Raw genomic sequence first — 6,463 nt, forward strand, 5'->3', positions numbered from 1 at the left:
AAAGGAAAACGAGAATGAAGGGGAGAGGAGGGGCGGGGAGGAAGGGGAGGGCTGGTCCAGCAAAGGGAGGCTCTGCCCAGGCCTGCCCGCCCTCCTCACCCACTGAGTCCACCGCCTCGCCCACCCGCCTCCTGTCTTCGTGTCTAATTTTGGGGACTGCTGACCTAAAATCTCACAAATCGTATGTTTCTCGCTTTCAACTTTATTATAAAGACATATAACAGGGAGGAAAGAAGGAAAAACCTGAAGATGAAAAAAAAAGAACTCCCAAACAGTATGTGACCAACACAAACCACTGAGAGTGAGTTCTCCATCTTCACAAAAGCTTGACTCTGACAACCAGATTTGCCCTGGGAGGTCCAGTTCTCCAATTTTCTGCTCTTATTTACCAGCGTGGGCTTCCCAGCTGGCTCAGTGGCAAAGAATACGCCTGGCAATGCAGGAGATGAAGGAGACCACAGGTTCGATCCCTGGGTTGGGAAGATCCCCTGGAGAAGAAAATGGCAACCCACTCCAGCATTCTTGCCTGGAGAATCCTGTGGAGACAGGAGTCTTGCAACAGCCCAGCACACTTCAGTCCCACACTGCTGAGCCCTTCTCTCTCCAATGAGCTCTAAAAAGTGGTGTCTGGTATGTGAATCAGAGCTAGTCTATGTGTACGAACTTGTAAAATTTAACTTTTCATTAAAAAGTTATATGTATGGTAAAATCCAAACATATACATGTATTTTAAAATATGTAATGAAAGATGCCTTCCTCACACATCAAGTTCCAAACGCCACCCACCCTCCTGAGATGCAAAAGCTACTACCAGTTTCTCATATATTCATAGTTTACTTCAGGTAGGATATGCTTGAGTGTGTCTGAGTGTGTGCTGGAGCAAGAAGGCAGGTGTGAGCGCGTGAATGCCCCATGATGACCTAAACAGAAGCAAACCTGCCTTCCGCCTCTTGTTGGTTACACCTGGCAACACTGCGCTGCAGCAATACCTGTTGCTCTAACACCAGTTGGCTGGCGGACCACGGGTGCAGAGGGGAGGGAATGACTGGAAGTCATGCTGGCTCGTATCGAATTTTCCTGCAAGGGGAGCTTAGCTTTGAATGATCAGAGTAGAACGGGAAGCTTTGGCTGGAAGGGACATGGCTCTCAACCTGGAGTCCTTTCTGTTGTATTTTAAGAAATTGTAACAGCAGTGACTGCAATGACCCGGGGCTCACGCTGTCCCAGGCTCCACTTGTTACTGGAGGCCCTCGGGGGCTCATCGTGGCTATGCGGTTCCCCCAGAGCAGCATTCCCAGGCTGTTTGTATAAATTACTCTCTCCCGGGCAGTCTCCAGCACCACTGAGCTGCCACTCTGGGCAGCCCCGGGAGTCTCCCCAGGAAGCACTGATTCTTTCTGTGTCTGGTTTCCAAGTTGCACGAACGCACCAACTGAGCAGTTTAGGTTGGACAGGGGTAAGGGCAGGTGGAAGCAAGCAATCTGACACGTCTCCATTACAAATTCATCTCTTTCAGCCTTACTAAAATTCAAATTTATATTAACACTCTCCTTAACAAAATACAAGTATCTTTGAAAATATAATGCTTAAAAGCAGAGATGCGAGAAAAAAAGGGGGGGGTTAAGCGATGAGGGGTACGGGTAAGTTAGGAGCTTGGGATTAACACAGTATTTTATATAAAATAAATAAACAAGAACCTACTGTGTTACACAGGGAATTATACTCAATATTTTGCAATAACCTATAAAGGAAAAGAATCTGAAAAAATATATATATGCATGTATAACTGCATCAGTTTGCTGTACTGAAACTAAAACATTGTAAACCAACTATACTTCAATTATTAAAAAAAAGAAAGGAATTTTAAGTGTGAAAAAATGTGCAAAAAAAGGGGGGCAGAGATTTGCCTGGAGGTTCAGGGGTGAAGACTTCACCATCCAACGCAGGGAGTGCGGATTCAATCCCTGGTTGTCGAGTTAAGACCCCACATACCTCACAGCCAAAAAACCAAACTGTAGAACAGAAGCAGTATTGTAACAAATTCAATAAAGACTTTAAAATGGTCCACTCGAAAATAAATAAAAATTTTGAGTACATGATTTTTTTTTAAAGAGTAAAGGATTAGAGCCTGGGACAAGGTCGGCACAGGGGGAGGTAAAGGGAAGACCGCGAGCCATCAGCCTCACTCGCCTCACGATTTTGCTGACTGTCAGCTACTCGGTATTGGCATTTCGCCTAATGTCCTGTGATGCACTGTCCCTTCTTCAGCTGTCATGCTCTGCATGGACAACACAGCAAAGCTATATTTATAGCAAACCCTATGAGATCTCACCACGCGAATGCATCCACCAAGTGTGGGATACAGATGGAGTTTTTGGGGAAATCATCTGACGTTTGCATTCATTCTTAGGAAAAGTAATTCGGCTGCTCAACTGCTCATCCTACAACATTACAGAGAAGAAAAATCACTTGATTCCTCCCTCGCATCCTTGAATTGAAGCTAGTGATTGACGAGCTACTGTTTTATCCATCCTTCTCAGGTAACGTTCACCACCATAATATTGTTAGAAAAAGACATCTAATCCCCCTCACCTAGAAAAGGCGATGTGATTTTTTGTTGTTGTTCACATTCAATTTGCATCAGTCCACAGGGTCACAAGTGGGACAATTCCAATACAACAATAACTTGGTGTTTTTACAGGAACACTCCCCTCTAAGGGGAGACAGAGTCCTGTCCCAAAGGATCCCAGGCCACTAAAGTTTTCTACCTGAACTATATTGTGTTACCTAGATGGAAATTTTCTTATGTTTATACAAATATCCACTTCTTCCATCTAAGTTTATAGTTTGTGGGATTCCCTGGTAGATCAGCAGGAAAGAACTCTCCCGCCAATGCAGAACATGTCGGTTCAATCCCTGGGTCGGGAAGACCCCCTGGAGAGGGAAATGGCAACCCACTGGAGTATTCTTGCCTGGAGAATCCCATGGACAGAGGAGCCTGAGGGGCTACAGTCTACGCGGTTGCAAAAGAGTCAGACAAGACATAAAGACTAAATGACAACAATGATACAACTTGCAACATCTTGGGGGAAGATTATTTCCTTGTGTTTAATACCCACTATGACAAGTGGTATTTTCAATCGTAACAAAATAACCCCGTTCCTAAATGGAGTTCTTCTAGGAACCGACACTCAGCTGAATCCAATGAGGAGGGAGCTGGGACATCCCAGGGGCATTGACAGCTCCTCCAGCCGCCCAGCGGCCAGTGGTTGAGGGCAGGCATCTGGCAGGAGCTCCCACCGCCCCCCACCCTCCAGGACCATGGCCAGTCCCCTGCACTGACCCTTGACCAGAGAGAAGCCTGCCTCGTCTTTAGGTCCTCTGGCCTCAACTTCCAGACCTGAACTCCCACTTGGCGGTCTCCAATCCTCCTGTTCCCCAATTAAAATTCTCAACACAAAACCGCACAGCTCAGCTCGTCTACCAGCCAGCCGTTCCAGATGCCAACCCTGGTCAGACAAGCTGGGGAAGGGTCGGGGGGTTCCTGGTCTTCAGAAGGCTGCTCCTGGGTCAAGGTGCCAGGTTAGGCAGTATCAGAAGGGGTTGAGGGGTTGTCAGTGACCTGTTTCCACCAGAGGCTTCAGAAACAGCCCCCCGGGTTACGCAGTGCCCAGCGAACTCAACCACATTCTCCAGCTGAGCCCTTGATGGGTAGTAGATTCCAACCTCCTTCTCTGGTCCTGCACACTTCCTAGCTGGAGACCCCGGTGTGTTTCTCTTCACTCATCTGCACCCCAACCCTTCAACTACTGTGTTAGTACATCCCAAAGTAGTTGTGTTTGGGGTGCTGGGTTCTGTGGAGTTGTGTGACTCGCCTTCATGGCTGAAGGCTGTCTGGATGCCTCCCAGACCCCCGAAGGCTGGCAGACAGGACGCAGGCGGCCCCGTCAGGACTGGGGAACTCATCATCATCTCAGGTCGTCTCGGCACTCAAGTCTGCTGGAGGACAGATCTCTTCTGCAACATCTCCACCTGGTGGCCGGCCTGCCTCGGCTCCAGCATCTCCAGGGACCAGCGACTCATCAGGTCCTGAAAGGACTTCATCCTGAGCGTGAACGTCACATCTGTTCGGCTCCCACCCGGTGACCCCAGTTCACACCTCAGAGCCACGGAACAGGTCGAACTGCAGAGAAGCAGTCGACTGTAGTGTAAGACCCTGGGCTCCCGAGGCGGGTCGTAACTGAGGAAGTTAATGATCACACACATATACATACACACACCAGAGGAGTTTGTAACTGAGCAGGTTAATGATCACACACACACGCACACACACACACTGGGGCGGGTTGTAACTGAGCAAGTTAATGAACACTCACTCACACACACACACACATATGCACACATACATACACACACACACCAGAGCAGTTTGTAACTGAGCAAGTTAATGATCACACACACACACGCGTGGCTAAAAGGAAAAATAAATACAACGCCACCTCCCTGAAGACGAGAGCAGAACACTTCCAGCGCAGGGAAACCGCACGGGCGTATTGTCACTTTCCTTCCTGCTGCTGCTTGGCAACCCTGCAAACTTTGAAAGATCTTTCCTCCGAACCATCTCTCATCCAAGGTAAATACCACAACCTCATATTTTTAATATAAATCCACTTATTTTTTGGCTGCATTGGGCCTTCGTTGCTGTGTGTGGGCTTTCTCTAGTTACGGCCAGCAGGGGCTCCTCCCCAGTGGGGGTGCGCAGCTTTCTCAGAGGCAGTTTCTCCTGTGGCTCACAGGCCCCAGGCACGCAGGCTCATGGTCTTGGCACGTGGACTCCGCAGCTGTGACACAGACTTAACTGCCCCTTGGCATGTGGGATCCTCCCGGGCCACGGATCAAACCCGTGTCTCCTGCATTGGCAGGCAGATTCTTTATCACTGAGCCACCAAGGAAGCCCACATCACCACCTCTAGAACCATGCCTCTTCAGATGTTTTCAAGACCCTTTACCGCCCAGAATTCACTCTGCTTATCAGAGCAGTTTCTTCTGTTCCTTTTTCTATTCCCAGTTCTTCCTATTACCCACGTTAGTCCAGGGACAAACTGTGTTCAAAGCTTCCCCCGTGAGCGTCAGGAGGGGAGATCCAGAGAGAAGACCCTGGCCAGGGAGGCCGTCTTCATGCAGAGCGTCCACCCGCAGCTTCCAACCACCGGGAGCTTACTCAGCCCTGCCCTTCAGCGCAGTGGGCTGGTTTCCCGCCCTTCCCGGCAGGTTCCCAGGAGTCCTCTTGAAGCCAGGCTCCCTCTCACTTCCCTTCCTCGCCAGGGCTAAGGAAATGCTGGCTGGAGCCCAGATGGGTCTAAGTACGGCTGACATGGCTCTTCTCAGCGCCGGCTGGTCTCAGTCAGATCAGGCCGCTCTGACGGATGCCACAGAAAGGGGCTGGAACACCAAGCGTCTACCCCTCACTGTCCCGGAGGCTGGGGAGTCCAGGATCAAGGTGCTGGCTGACGCAGGGCCTGGTGGGGGCTCTCTTCCCGCTGTGACCTTCTGTGTGGACGGGGTGAGGGAGCACTCTGGGGTCTCTTTCATCAGGGTACAAATCCACCCTCAAGACCTAAAGCCAAGGCCCCCTTCCTGATACCAACACACTGGGGAGGTTAGGATTTCAACACAGGAAACAGACATGCAGCCCATAAAATAGCTCCTCTACCTGCCAAGAAGGCCAGTCCAAGGTGAGTTCATCCCCTCCTTTCCCCAAGTCCTTTCCAACAGAACTCCCCGGTGGCAAGGATACAGGAGAGGCTCTGCTGCCCACATCCCCAATAGGACGCTCTCATGGGATGTCAGCTGTGAAGGCCGGGTCCAGGGTCACTGACCCCATGACTTGGTGCAATTCCTAAACACCACTTTGGGAATGGGTGGGAGTTTCTAGGGGCTCGTCATCCCTCTGGGACATTCCAGACACACCTTCCAACCTTGCCAGCAGGCGTTCCCCCTCTAGGTACAGCCTCATCCCTCCTGTCTCCAGGAGGAGGTTATTTGCTGCACCCGCGCGAAAGCAGCTTAAGAACAACATGGGTTTATCACTTAACAAGGTATCCTGAGGGCTTCCCTGGCGGCTCAGTGGTGAAGGATCTGCCTGCCAATGCAGGAGACACAGTTTGATCCCTGGGTCAGGAAGACCCCTGGAGGAGGAAATGGCAGTCCACTCCAATATTCTTGCCTGAGAAATCCCGCGGACAGTGGAGCCTGGCAGGCTAGAATCAGGCAGGACTTAGCAAAGAGTCATACAGGACTTAGCAACTGAGCAACAAACAACACATTATGGCCCCAGTGGGGGACGAGACACGCCACACAACCAAGGAATGTGCTTCTGGTCTGTCCGCCTGTCGAGACTTAAGCAGACTCCTGCCGTATGCTCCCCATACTCTGCCGTACGCTCTGACGAATGTCCACAACA

This window comes from Muntiacus reevesi, chromosome 14 (assembly GCF_963930625.1).
Source record: "Muntiacus reevesi chromosome 14, mMunRee1.1, whole genome shotgun sequence".
NCBI classification, from domain to species: Eukaryota; Metazoa; Chordata; class Mammalia; order Artiodactyla; family Cervidae; genus Muntiacus; species Muntiacus reevesi.